Raw genomic sequence first — 15,586 nt, 5'->3', positions numbered from 1 at the left:
CAGATCTCATTACAGATGGTTGTGAGCCACAATGTGGTTGCTGGGAATTGAACTCAGGACCTCTGGAAGAACAATCAGTGCTCTTAACCACTGAGCTATCTCTCCAGCTTTTGTTTCATCAACTTGGATGTTTTGGGTATGAAATGTTTTCTGAAAAAAAAATATTTATGTGTAATGAAAGTTAATGAAATAAATGGCCTTGAATCTAGAACTGACTTCGTCCCTCATTATGACCACCATTACTGCACCTACCTGGGCCATTCTTTTCTCAACTTCCCTGGAGTCAAGAAGCACTCATTGAACACAGGTATTCTCATGTCTTTTCCCTATTTCTTTCTTCCTTCCTTTCTTCATTTTTCTTTTCTTTCTTTTTTGAGCTGGAGTCTCACGTAGTCCAGGCTGGTCTGAAATTCACTAATAGCACAGGCTGGCCTTGGCATCCTGATCCTCTTGCCTCCACCTCCTAATATTACAGACATGTGCCACCATGTCTGGTCACATATCCCTTTCAACAGTTTGGTTGGGTGGTGTCTTTCCCAAGGTGTTACTTAGTTCTTTCTAAAACATTGTCTCACATCTTTAAAAAGTCGGTCTGTCCTCGTTTGCTTTCTGTTGCTGTCATAAAACAAGGACAAAGAGCAACTTGGGAGAGTAAAAGTTTCATTTCAGCTCACAGATTGTTATAGTCTATCATTGAAGGAAGCCGGGGCAGGAGTCCCAGGCAGCAGAGACTGTAGAGAACCCTGCTTACTGGCTTGGTTCCCCTGGCTTGCTCAGGACCACTTTTTACAGCAATCCTCCTGCATAAATCAATGATTAAGAAAATATCCCACAGCTGGGAGGTGGTAGCGCATGCCTTAATCCCAGCGCTCGGGAGGCAGGGCCAGGCTAATCTCTGAGTTCAAGGCCAGTCTCGTCTACAAAGTAAGTTCCAAGACAGGCTCCAAAGCTACACAGAGAAACCCTGTCTCGAAGAACCAAAAAAAAAAAAAAAATCCCATATGTATTTTTGTATTTAGGAATACAAACACACACATAAACACATATGTAACAACAATTAATGAAAAAAAGAGGCCATAGATTTGAGAATGGGGTATATAGGAAGGTCTGAAGGGAGGAAAGGGAAGGGGGAAATGATATAATTATATTATTATCTCAAAAAATGTGTATCTAATCATCAAGTACAGGAATCACCTAAACAGTCTGAATGAAAGAATGAAGTGTGATAAATTAAAAAAAAAAAAATTAAGAGGGGCCGGGCGGTGGTGGCGCACGCCTTTAATCCCAGCACTCGGGAGGCAGAGCCAGGCGGATCTCTGTGAGTTCGAGGCCAGCCTGGGCTACCAAGTGAGTTCCAGGAAAGGCGCAAAGCTACACAGAGAAACCCTGTCTCGAAAAATCAAAAAAAAAAAAAAAAAAAAAAAAAAAAAAAAAAAAAAAATTAAGAGGAAGTCAGAGAAAATGCCTCACAGTCATGCCTATGGACCACAAAAGGCATTTCCTGAACTGATTCTCTTTCCAGGTGTCTCTAGGTTTGTTGACAAAACTGACCAGCACAGTGACCTCACTCGGTTGCTCAGACTGCCTCTGAGTCCTGGGGTTCAAGTGATCCTCCAGCCTCAGCCCATAGAATAACCTGGAAGAAGCCTGAGTCACCATCACTATTTAGTTTTCAGATCTTGAGACCCTTCTGCAAATAGATTTGCAATTCCCTGCTACATTTCTAAGATTCATTAATGATGTCGGTTGAAGCTTAGTATGTTTTTACTGTTACATAATATCGTGTTAATGTAACACACATAATCTGTCATCAATGAGTATTTGGATTGTTGCTGCTGTGAATATTCTTGAGCCTATCTCCTAAAACACGGGAAAGAATTTTTCCAAAGCAATTGTTTTTATGCAATTTCCACTACAACCCAAGTGACCACTACATTTCGTCCCAATTATTTCATGACACAGGCAGCTAGCAATCATACCCTTCCATGCTACAACTACCCTTCCATTACTGCTAAAAATGGTAATTATTTAGTTTGCTTTCAAACGTCAAGATGCCTAGAGATTGAATTGGTAGCTTATGTGTTATGGTTTGACTCTGAACTGTTCCACATGGTTCATATTTTGAATACTCAGACCCCAGCTTGTGGGGGGCTCTTAGGAGGGAGAGCATGGTTGATGGAAATAGGTCACTATTAAATCCTACCCTGCTTCTGGTTTAACACTCTCTGCTTCCTCACGCTCCTGTAGACACAAATGAAGTTGCTTCACCGTAAACTATGAGCTTAACAAACATTTTCTCCTTTTTGTTGTTTGGTCCGTGTTCTGTTACAATGACTCCAAGTCACTAGTATACTATCTTAAAAAAAGAAAGATATAAAGAGATAGACAGCCTTTGTTGTTGACTTCTAATTGAATTACACTGTAGTCACAGAAAACACTCCATACAGTGCTGAGGAGATACTCAGTGGATAAAGTGCTGGCTCTGCGAGCCTGAGGACCAGGGTTCAGATCCCAGCACCCATGTGAAAAGCCAGGCATGGCAGCACATGCCTGTTCCAGGTTCAGGGAGAGACCTGAGCTACATAGTGATTTCCAAGTCAGTCTGGACTGCTGAGTTAGGCCATCGCAATAAATAAATAAAAAAAAAGCGTGAAAGCTTGTGTGCAATTTTGCCTTGAAAGAAAATGTAAATGAAAAATATCTTTTTGCTGGGCGTTGGTGGCAGGTGGCAGTGCATGCCTTTGATCCCAGCACTTGAAAGGCAGAGGCAGGTGGATCTCTGAGTTCGAGGCCAGCCTGGTCTACAAAGCGAGTTCCAGGACAGCTAAGACTTACACACAGAAACCCTATCTTGAAAAACAAAAAATCTTTTTGGGGATCATCACAGGAGAGAAGGCAGAAGGATCATAACATGAGAGGAGATATCTGCAGCTTCTGGCCTGACTGCACAGTAGCACACAGGAACTCACGTGCTGGGACTTTATACACAAGACCTGCCCAAGATCAGGATGGCCAAAGTCCCAGCATGGATGGGGGTGGGGGCAACATGTGAAGTCCCACCCCTGTTGAGGAGCTATGGGCAGTTGATAGCTTCTGGGGGTGAGGAGGAGTCAGTTTTCTTCAGAGATGTGGGTGGCCTCTGAGAGGCTACACCTGCCCCAGCAGATGATCAGACACCTATGCACACAGGCAGCATTAAATGGACTCAGTGGATATTTTGAAGAGAGAGAGCACATGAAGTTGGGAGGAGAACATGGTGGGGAGACAAGAGAGATGTTGAAGGGGATGAAATCAGATGGAAGTTTTTCAAAATGAGCCCTTGTTGATACAGCTGCTACAGTTTTCTTCCTCCAGGATGACCTTTGGAGCAGGAGCCCAGTGGTGCCACATATGGATGCACATATGCTATAGGCAGCCCAGGGTAGGTGAGACCATGGAAGTCCAGCCAGCCGTCAGCTACCCACCACATTCTTCATTCCGTTACAGAAAGGGTGGCTAGCATCTGCTTCTGATGCCACCTTGTGAAAATTCCTCCAACCACCTGCATATCAGTCAAGTCTCTTGACTGCAGATAACAGAAACTCAACACTTGGTGCTCACCACTCCCTGAGAGGGGTCTCAGTCTTCTCTGTTTTAGGAAATGGGAATTGTGTCTTGTAAGCGTCTGGGCCACAAGTCTCTTTTACCCTTTTATCCAATAGCCCATCTGAAGGAAAACCTTGTTGGCTGAAGTTCAAATTCGGTAATTCCTCAGCACTGGCACTGGGCTGTCAGCAGCTCTCCGTGGCCTGCTGCTGGTCTGTTTCCGCCCTTGCCTCTTAGTGTCAGTTCCCTGTGGAGCAGCCAGTTGTAACTTTTAATCCTTACGGAATCAGATCACTGTGCCTAGAGTAAAAGCCAAAGTCCTAAAGTGGACTAGAGTCCCTGTGTGATCTGGCTGTTCTCTGACGTGTATGTTAACAATGTTTCTAATCCTGCTCATTCTAGTCTCACCAGACTCTTGTCTGCTCCGTGTTCCTTGAATACATCAGTTACATTTGTCCTTCCAAACCTTTGTGCTGCTGTTCTCTCTGTAATGAGAAAACCAGCCCCCCTCCATATACATATGCATAAATATATATGTGTATATACAACTTATTTCAACCAACTCGAGTTAAGACCATCTTTCCATTTTCTCTAAGTTATCTAAATTCTCAGGAGTGTTTTGTTCCCTCCCCTTCTCTTCTAAAAAAAAAAAAAGACTTATTTTCACTTATGTGCATATGTGTGTGTGTAAGTGTATGTCTTGTGTGTGTGGGTACTCCTAGAGGCCAGATGAAGATGTCAGATCCCCTTGAACTGCACCTGAAGGCAGCTATGAGCTGCCTGATGTGGGCACTGGAACCAACCCTGAATCCTCTGAAAGAGCATCCAGTACGGGTAGCTGCTGAGCCATCTTTCTGGGTCCTCCTCCTTTCTTTCTGCTGAGGAAAGTTAGGCATGTTAGGCAGGTGCTTTATTACTTAGCTGCATCGTGACTAATATATATGGTGGGAAAATAAACATAATCTGAAGTTTACCATTTTAACCACCTTGCGTTATAATTCAGTGGCACCGACTGCATACATCGTTTTGCATAACTCTCACTACCACCCAGTTCCAAAACCCCAAGCAGAAACTACACCATCAAGCACCAACCCCTCACTCCCCGCCTCTCTCCTGTAGTACCTTCTAGTCTTCCCGTGTCTCTGAGCTTGACTATTCTAGGTAAGTGAGATCACATGGTGCTTGCCCTTCTGAAAGTGGGGACAAAGGGCAAACTCTGAGCCCTCAACCCGTTAAGGATTAAAAGCACAATATGTGTTTTCCTCTGCCTGCCTTCTTGGTGCTTGTCCTAAAACAGATTAAGTCATGAGGTCGAGTGTTTACTAAGAGCCCCTTATGACCAAACCAAGATAAAAGTAGGGTGGGGCTGGAGAGATGGCTCAGAGGTTAAGAGCACTGACTGCTCTTCCAGAGGTCCTGAGTTCAATTCCCAGCAACCACATGGTGGCTCACAACCATCTGTAATGAGATCTGGTGCCCTCTTCTGGCCTTCAGTCATATATGCTGTATATGTAATAAATAAATCTTTAAAAAAAAAAAAAGTAGGGTGAAGATGACTAAACAGATAACAAACAAACTTCACCACCTCTTAGTCAACTTTAAAGTCACAAGTTTGGGGAGCTGGAGAGAGAGCCCAGTGGTTAAGAGCACTCATTGCTCTTGCAGAGGACCGGGTTTCAGTCCTAGCATCCGTGTGTGTGTGTGTGTGTGTGTGTGTGTGTGATGTATATGTGTAATAATATATATGCTAATAAACACAAATATGACATCGAGACTCTAGTCCTAGGAGATCCACCCCCCTTTTTCCCCTTAATAGTCAAATAATTTATTAGCACATAGAACCCTGCAGCAAGAAAACACAGTTGCTTTCTGATCAGTGTTGGGGAGGAGCAAGGGCAGTGTGTCCCCGTGTGCTCGTGTAAATCCCAGCCCAGGTGTGTGTCGCATTCTCACAGCTGCAGATTACGGCACTGGGTCTGATGGGAAACTCTGAAGCTCAAGCAATGGTTATTACTTTAGTCAAACTCAACAAGCAGGCGCTAAGCTCTCAGAGCTGTCTAAAAAGTACCCTCTCTTCCCTGGTCGGCAGGAGGAAGAGCAGACAGGCAGGCATGAGGCACAAGCAGTCTGTATTGGGCTCACACCAGGAGTCCACTGGTCTTGAGGAGCCTTTTCATTCCGTTTCTCCTCCAGAGTGGCTGTTGCTGCCTGCTACTTCCAACCGACCTCAGGAGCCAACGCCCCAGGTAAGCAAACTTTCTGGTAGGCTTCAGCCGCACAGCCTTGAGGGTGGCAGGGACCACCATCCGCTTTTCTTGTCATAGGATGGAGGGATCCCATCCAACACCTTGAGGCGTCCCAGGGCAGCCTGGCCTCGCTTGGTCTGGTGGGGCAGCATGCCTGGCACAGTGCGCCAGAAAATGCGGCTCGGGGCTCGGCAGTGGTAGGGCCTCGAGGGGGCTTGGTGTTCCTCCACTTTCGGAGAAATGCCAGGTACTTTGTTTCTGTAGACATGTCCAGAAATGTTGATGCCCTCACAGCGCACAACCACCACCTTCCGGCCCTCCAGTACCTGCTTGGCCACAACGGCCGCCAGGCGGCCCAGAAGATGGCCCGGGCCATCCAGCACCTGCCCCTCCGCCGCCTTCGGCAGCCGCCTGGGGAAAAAGCTCTAAACACCTCAGGCACCGCGGTGTGGTGGTGGCGCACGCCCTTAATCCCAGCAGCACTCAGGAGGGATGAGGCAGGTGGATCTCTGTGAGTTCGAGGCCAGCCTGGGGTACAGAGCGAGCTCCAGGACAGGCTCCAAAACTACACAGAGAAACCCTGTCTCAACCCCCCCCCCTGCAAACAACAACAACAACAACAAAAACCACAACTTCTCAGGCACCGAAGAGGTACATGGTGCATAGACACACATGCAGGCAAAACACTCAGACACATAAAATAAATAAATCTAAAAATAAAAAAATTCAAAAGTCACAAATTTTAGAAGGCATGTAGCTGAGCAATCAGTAACTTTCCCACGAGCTTCCCTGCAGATAAGGTCACTGCAGAGTAGGCGGCGATGCCAATTGTCTGTGTTACTTTACAGAAACTTGAAGGCCATTTTTGCTTAAAATATTGAATCTTTCCTAGAACCTAAAGATATCTAACCTACAACTAAGGAGAGTTTAAGGCTCACTCGGCATCTTGGTTTCCTTTCCGTGGTCTTGTGTAGCCCACGCTGCTGTTGAACTTCTGAGCCTCCTGGTTTTACCTCTGGAATGCCGGGATTGCAGATGTGCTCCACCACATCCAGCTGGCACCTTCCTCTTTGTATGCGATCTACTCCTCTTTTGCCTCAAAATCTGAGTCAATTATATCCAGCTCTGCACATAGATTAACGAATTACCAACGGAGAAATGTTTCACCTAAAATGGTAATCCAGGGTTGATTTGGTCCGATGGATGTGTGTTTCTCCTGCCCTGCCTAACCCTTCAGCGCTCTTGTAAGGCCAGGGTGTTGTTGCAAGGTGACAATATTAGCTGTAATTTAGCATTTCCCAGATGTAGTTAACTGCTAGCACAGTGTAAGCCAGGATTCTTGCACACAGAACATCTTCTAAAACTGCTCATGACAAATGGATAATTAACCAAACTTTAGCCCTCCCAGGAGAACAGTAAAAGCATACTATTTGCTTTGTTCAAGTAAGCAGCCTGGTGTCTCTGGTCTGTGCTAGCTCTCTTCAGCTCCAGTTGGCTGGCTTCAGTTGAGGTCACATGAAGGAGTCTTGCCTATTTTTATTGGCAATCTATGGTTGAGTCTCATTTCTTTTGTATGCTGCAAGATCCAGTCATCTAGTGTCTCTTTTATTATTGGTTTATTATTTCACTTAATGGGATGTTTTCAGCGTTCATCCATGTTGTAGTAGGTATCAGAACTTCACTTATTTTAATGACTCAGTAACATTATATGGATGTCTTACATCTTGTTTGCAGGGGGACTGGTAGGTAGGTTATGCCATGGTGTATGTGTAGAAGCCAGAAGATAACTTGAGGGAATCAGTTCTCTCCTTCTACCATGTGCATTCCGGGGGTTGAACTCAGGTCATCAGACTTGACAACAAGGGCCTTTACTTGGTGAGTCATCTCCCCAGCCTTGAAAATTTTCATTTTCAAATAACTATCCTAATAATGTAAAGTACTGTTTTTGTTTCCCTAACCATGCACATCTTTTCATATTTTCATATGCTTGTTATGTATCTTCTCTGAAGAAATGTGTGCTCGATTTTTTTTTTTGACAGAGTCTCTCTATGTAGCCCTGGCTGTGCTGGAATTAACAGAGATGCACATGCCTCTGCCTCCTGAGTGATGGGATCAAAAGTATGTTCAAATCCTTTGTCAGTGGATAAATCTACCTGATGATCTGAACACAATCCCTGGGTCCCTCATGGTGGAAGGAGAGAGTCAACTCCTGCAAGTTGTCCTCTGACCTCCACTTGCACACTGTGGCATGTGTGCACTCTTACACACACACACACACACAAAAAAAAAAAAAAAATGTAATTTTAAAATAATTTGCCAGGGGGGAATCTGTGGTTGTAAAATGAATTTAAAAAAAAATTTTTTTTGAGACAGTGTTTCTCTGTGTTGTTTTGTGCCTTTCCTGGAACTCACTCTGTAGCCCAGGCTGACCTCGAACTCACAGAGATCTGCCTGCTTCTGCCTCCCGAGTGCTGGGATTAAAGGTGCCACCACCGCCTGGCTTAATTTATTTTATTTTATTTATTATGTATACAGTGTTCTGCCTGCATGTATACCTGCTACCAGAAGAGGGCACCAGATCTCATTATAGACAGTTGTGAGCCACCATTTGGTTGCTGGGAATTGAACTCAGGACCTCTGGAAGAGCAGCCTGTGCTCTTAACCTCTGAGCCATCTCTCCAGCTCCAATTTTTTTTTTAAATAAAACAAAAACAAACAAAAAACCAGTTGCCAGCTGTGCATGGTGGTTCATGCCTTTAATCCCAGTACTCCAGAGGCAGGTGGATCTCTATGAGTTCAAGGCTAGCCTGGTCTACAAAGAGACTTCCAGGACAGTTGGGGATGTTACACAAAGAAACTCTATCTCAAAATGCACCCCCCCAAAAAAAGTTGCCATTTTTTATTAAATTGCTTATTTGTGTGTTTGTGGAATTATTTAAATATTCTAAATATTATTTTCTTATCAAATATATGACTTGCACATATTTTATCCCATTCCATGGGTTGCCTTTTCATTCTCTTGATAGTGTCCTGGTTTCGTTGTCCACAAATTGTCCTCTGACCTCTACACACACACACACACACACACACACACACACCATGGAATGACTTTCAGTGCATGGACAAGTACATGCAGACATGCAAAATAAGTGAATACTTAATTTATGCATTTATTTAGCTTGTTTTGTGTATAATATTTGACAATCAATCCCCAAATAATTTTCTACTTGAATATATATATATATATATATATATATATATATATAATTTAGGTATTTGTAATATATATATATTACAATATATATATTACAAATACCTAAATGATTTTTTTTGGGTAAAATTATTTTATTACTTTACAAATATTAAGAAAATTGAGGGGGCTGGAGAGATGGCTCAGAGGATAAGAGCACTGATTGCTCTTCCGGAGGTCCTGAGTTCAATTCCCAGCAACCACATGGTGGCTCACAATCATCTGTAATGAGATCTGGTGCCCTCTTCTGGCCTGCAGTCATACATGCTGTATACATAATAAATAAATAAATCTTTAAAAAAAATTGAACTTTAATGACTCCCCCAAAACATATATTCATAAGCAAATACTTTCTTTTTTCCCTTTTTTATTATTAAGAAATTTTCTATTCATTTTACATACCAACCACAGATTCCCCCCTCCTCCCTCTTCCTGCAACCCCCCCTGCCTTCCCCCCTCCCCCAAATGATTTTAAAGGGAAAGCACTTATTTCACTCATGATTTCATCTCATAGTTATCAGGTGCTATTGTCAGGAGGACACGGTGGAGCAAAAAGCAAGGGACAGGAGAGGGTTAAGTAATGCTATCATACTATGAATCCAGTGAGGGATTAAACCACTGATTGAGTCAGAGCTGTCAGGAACAGCACCTCTCAGTGATTTGGTCCCCACTTCTTTGGAGGATATTTCATATTCAAACCACATTTTCTTATAAAAGTCCTATAATTTTGACTTTTAATTTTAAGTCTTTAATCTGTCTTGTGTTAATTTTTGTATATAATGTAAGGTAACAAATGGTCCAACTATTCTTTTGTACGTATTTAGTTTTCTAACTATGTTTTAAATGTACATATTTGTTCTTGTCTCTTCCCTTCCACTGTAACGTAAGCGTCATCAAAGCAGAGTAAACAGTTTCTGTCACTGGCTAGTTATGGTAACAAGTCACCCTGACATTTAATGTATTAAAACAACAAGAAACACGTATTTACCCTTAAAGTTTCTAAGTCAGGAATTGGGCATCAGCTTTCTGATTTCTTCTTCCTCCTGAGATGCAGCCAGTTTGGGGCCAGGACTGGAGTCACGGAAAACATGACCAGGACTGGGTCTGGTTCCAAAGTGGCTCATTGACACAGTTGACATTTTTTTTTAGATTTATTTATTTTATGTATACGAGTGTTTTGCTTGCATGTATGTCTGTGTACCACATGTGTGTGTGTGCTGAGGATGTCAAAAGAGGGAGAGAGATCTCTTGGAACTGGAGTTATGCTTAATTGTGAGCATCATGTTGGGGAATTGAACCAGATTCTCTGCAAAAAAACCAAACCAAACCAAAACAACAACAACAACAACAACAAAAACCCCCAACAATCCCAGCACTCGGGAGGCAGAGGCAGGTGGATCTCTGTGAGTTCGAGGCCAGCCTGGACTACAGAGCGAGATCCAGGACAGGCACCAAAACTACAAAGAGAAGCCCTGTCTCGAAAAACAACAACAAAAACAAAAACAACCAACCAACAAACCAAGTGCTCTAAATTGTTGAATTGTTGAGCCATCTCTCTTAGCCCAGATTTTGAATGAAAACAAGATTATCTTCAACATCTCTGTATGTGGGGCACACATGCTGTGGTGTGCATATGGAACGTCCAAGCACACCTCTGGGAGTCAGTTTTCTCTTTCCGAAGTGGGATCTGGAAAGGACTGGGGTCATCAGGATTTCCTGGCATTGCCTTTACCCGCTGAGCCATCTTGCAGGCCTGATTGTAAAATCTGATGGGATCTCTGCGTGTTCTTTTCTCACAGAGCAGGTCCCATGTGCTGAACCTAAAAGAACAGGCTGAAAAGTATAATAACCCTTACCCTCATCCTTCTGCTATGTTTCATTTGTCATAAAGACTAGCTTTTATTCCATGTGAGAGACACTATACAAGGATATGAATAATGGGCAATAAAGATTACTAAAGGCTGGATTAGAGGATGTATGTCATATGTATCTAATCCCAGTGGCTAAAAAATGCCTAGTGTAGCATATTAAAAATATTTGGTTGGTCAGTGGTGATGCTTGCCTTTAATCCCAGCACTTGGGAGGCAGAGACAGGTGGATCTCTGTAAGTTCCAGGACAGCCAGAGCTGTTACAGCTGTCTCAAAAACTCTGTCTCAAAAAAAAAAAAAAAAAAAGATAGGGGCTGGGGAAGTAGCAGCTCAGTTTGTAGAGTGCTTGCCCAGCATGTGTGATGCCCTGGGTTTGATCCCCAGCACTGCATAAACTAGGTGTGGTAGCTCAGACCTGTTATTCTAGCATTTGAGAAGCGGAAGCAGGAGGAGCAGAAGTTTAACATCATCCTTAGCTACATAATGAGTTAAGGCCTGACTGAGCTAGAGACTGTGTTTCAAAAATCAAAGCTGTAAGTGTTACAGCTCTGAGCGGAAAGGTATCCTGATAGTCCTGAGCCAAGAAATACCACAAAGTTACACTGCACAACAAACCTCACGTGAGACTTATTGGAAAAGACACAAGAGGGTGGCTGCTTCTGCTTGGATGAGAAACAGCAAAGAACTGAACAGGGGACAGGCTTTATATAGGCCTTCGTGTGTGTGTGTGTGTGTGTGTGTGTGTGTGTGTGTGTGTGTGTGTGTGTGTGTAGTTTTCCAGGGTGGGGATTGGTGGGATTTCAAGTCCTGAACTTGGGGCAAGCCAGGGATTGGTAGGTTTTAAAAATTCAGAAGTGAGTTTGGTTACTCTATAAAAGCCAACCAACCAACCAAACAAACAAAAAAGCCCATAGTGAGACCTCATCATCAAACAAAAACAACAAAAAATAAAAATTACAAAAAATAAGCCCGGTGGTGGTGGTGGTGGTGGTGGTGGTGGTGGTGGTGGTGGTGATGGTGGTGCATGCCTTTACTCCCAGCATTCGGGAGGCAGCTGAATCTCTGAGTTCAAGGCCAGCCTGGTCTACAAAGTGAGTTCCAGAACAGCCAGGGATACACAGAGAAACCATATCTCAACAACAACAACAACAAAACCCCCCAAAAAACAAAACCAACAAAACACCCCCCCACTCACACAAAAAATCAAAAATAAATAAATAAAATAAAGAGTGGATTAGTGAGCCATTTAAAGGTTGTTGGGACGTTTATGGCACTGAACAAAGAGAAAAGCAAGGAAAGCTTGGAAAGACGACTGTCTGGAACCAGGTATCTCTGCTGTTTTCCATCTCGTTTTGCTTCTCTAAGAAGAGCTGGGACCTCTGGGTTCACATCCTTAGCTTTTCCTAATGAGAGGACAAGGAATTTTATGTTTCTAGCTGTGGTTTTCAAACCTTCAGAATAAGAATCTCCCAGGCTTATTTCCTAGAACCAACTGGCGTGGACAGGAGCTAAGGTTCTGTGTGAGGCAGCAGCACCCATTACAAGCACACAGAAGGGATGTAGACAGATGAAATAGTACAGCTCTCTCTTCCAGGGGAGGTGCTCCTCTTCTGTATGCCCCACCATATTAGTCTCCACATTAGAGAACATACATACTTTTATCCATTTATTTCTTAACATTTGTCTTTTACAAAATATTTATTTTATTTGTATGTGATTCATGTTTTGCCCGAGTGTATGTCTGTGTATTATGTAAGTGCAGGAGTCTGTGGAGGCCAGAAAAGGGTGTCAGAGTCCCTGGAACTGGTCTTACAGGTGGTTGTAAGATACCATACGGGAAATGTAACCTAGGTTCTCTGCAAGAACAGTAAGTGTTTTTAGCCACCTAGCCATCTCTCCAGCCCCTTCTATTTGTCTTTAATATCAAATTATATTTTCTTATATCAGAGTGTGAACACAGGTACCACATTTTAATAACTCCAAATGACACAGATTTTATAGTCAAGGGAGACCTAAACTTGGATTCTGTGCTTCCTTTACTATCAGTGGTGACTATGGGTCAGCACAGTTTCCTCACCTTTAAAAAGTTATTTTTGTGTAGGAGTGTTTTGTCTGCATGTGTGTCTGTACATCATGTGTATGCCTGCTGCCAGAGGAGGCTAAAAGAGTGTCAGGTGTCTCCTGGGACTGAAGTTACAAGAGGCTGTGAGTGGCCGTGTTGCTGGGAATTGAATCTGGGTCCTCTGAAAGAACAGCCAGTGCTTTTAACCACTGAGCCACCCACCACTAGAACACAACCTAAGAATGACCATTTTGTGTGAATGCTTGTAATATTATTACATTATTATAGAGCTGAAAATGTAGTCACTACTGCCCTTTCTCTTAGGAAAGTGTTTGGCACAGTTGAACAGCATATAGATACCACACACACACACACACACACACACACACACACACACACACACACACACATTCATACATCTTCAACAAGTTTATTGGGGTAATTTACAGAGGAGCATGGGTGACTTAAAGGTAGCTAAAACATCAGAACTTCCCTCCTCACACACAGACCTTTACAGGCATCTTCAACATCAAAAGCCCTACCTCAGTAAAGAGTTTATGTCTCATGTCATTTCAGGAGGGGTCACTGGTGAAGGATGCTGAGCCTCTCAAGCCTCCTCTTCCTTCTAGGGGGAGAGACTCACAGAGACAGGGAGAGACACAGAGAGTAAGTTAATAATTTTGTCTGAGGTTAAAATCCAGGCTCAGAGTAACAAATTAGAGAAGCCTCAAGCCAGCGCCTTAAAATCGGCACCTCAGACTTGATCATTCTGACACAAGTCAAAGAAAGAAGGGAGGGAGGAGGAGGGAGGGGGAGGGAGGGGGAGGGAGGAAGAGAGGAGGAGAAACCGGCATCTGTTAGCATGCCTAGATTCTCTAAAGGCTTTGCTTTCCTAATCCTCCACATTCCCAGCTTCCCTTAAAGTTACTGCCTCACAGACATACAGGCTGGAGCTGAAAGGGTGTTAAATGGGTGGAACCCAGTGGCAGCATCGATGTAAACACTCCCTATGAGTCAGCTGTAAATTCAATTCAAATCCCCAGTCTCCTTGTCTTCCCGGCTCATCATGGTTACTACCAAAATGACTGCTGCTTTTAGAAACCCTAATAGGAGACAGGTAAATGTCTAAAAATGTTTTTTTTTTCTCTCTCTCTCTTTACTATAGTGCTTGTGAAAATGCAATTATTGCAGCAGGGAATTTCAATTTTTACTGAATTGGAATTTGCATACCTCGCTTAATCTTTAAAGCACAGTAGCAGTTGTTGAATATGTCTTCAGTTTTATTTTAAGAATATTATCTCATTGTACTGTGGCCATTCACGTAAGCAACCAGGAGTTATATAAAGTGGTAGGTTTAATTCCACACCTTCAAGTGAGGTGTTTTAATAATTAGCTTTTATACTTCAGTAGCTTCTTTCCCTGCTGTTATTGGCTGCTGGTATTTATTCTATTTATTCAATGAACAGAGGTGTACTTTTTCTGTTTAGGCTCCTAATTTCTCACACGGAGAGAAAGATTAGTCAAGGAAAATGGTTGCCATAATGTTTATTCACAAATTCTAGCAATGTTGACAGTTGTTTCTTTCCTTACTTGCTCCTTCTGCTTAAGAATGCAGGCCATTAAAAAAGCGAGGTTAATTTTCCTGTAAGGTTATGAGGCATGGTGGTACCTGCCTGGGAAGCAGAGGCAGGAGTATTAGTTCATCAAGGTTATCCTCAGTTACACAGTAAGTTTGGGGCCATCTGGGTTGTCTATGGCTCTATCTAAAAATACTATACAGCAACAGTGGTTTTGTTTTGATGGAAATGAAGACAGGGCTAATTTACATTGAATAAATTTTGTCCCTGGCGTTACCGACACAGACCATTTCATGTGAAGTAGAAGCGTATCTCTCAACACATCTGTCACTGGGGACTTAACTTTTTATTTTTTCAGGCTTCCTTACTTTGTGGATGATGTGTGTCTATGAGTGGTAAATGCAGGTGAAAGAGCGCAGCTGTGCACACAAGGGGGTCAGAGGTCAGCTCCCACCTTGTTTGTGGGGCTGTGCATTCCAGGCTAGCTGGTAGGTGAGCCTTCTGGACGACCCTGCATCTCTGCTTTCCATCTCAGAGCAGAAGTTCAGGGATTACAGATGCGTGCCGCAGCTTTTTGTGTGGGTCCCAGGGATACAGGCTGTCAGGCCTGTGTGGCTAGTGCTGTATCCACTGAGCCATCTCCCTGGCTGGGCTCTGAGCTTTAACTGGCTGATGATGAAACAGAACTGTACAAGATTAAAATCCAAATGAGTAGCATGTGGTAGAGTCAGGATTTTTTTTTCTAATTCAGAGTCTTTTTAATATTTGCACTGGTACTTTGTGACTTTGGAAAACAGCAATTGCAATAACTACCACTTGCATATTCATTCCGCTGAATGATCAGTTCATTGCTTAAGTAGATGTTAGTAACTGTTTTATGGAATAGAAGAGGAGGTTAAACATACTTTTGCCAAGTATGCTTAAAATTGTAGATTGCAGCTTCCAGTCATGAAGCTGTATGAAACATGGAAGTTACTAGTTCTCAGAAAATTCGATA

This window comes from Peromyscus eremicus, chromosome 10, assembly GCF_949786415.1.
Source record: "Peromyscus eremicus chromosome 10, PerEre_H2_v1, whole genome shotgun sequence".
NCBI lineage: Eukaryota > Metazoa > Chordata > Mammalia > Rodentia > Cricetidae > Peromyscus > Peromyscus eremicus.
The sequence above is the reverse complement of the archived record's forward strand: the minus strand, read 5'-3'. Positions refer to the sequence as shown.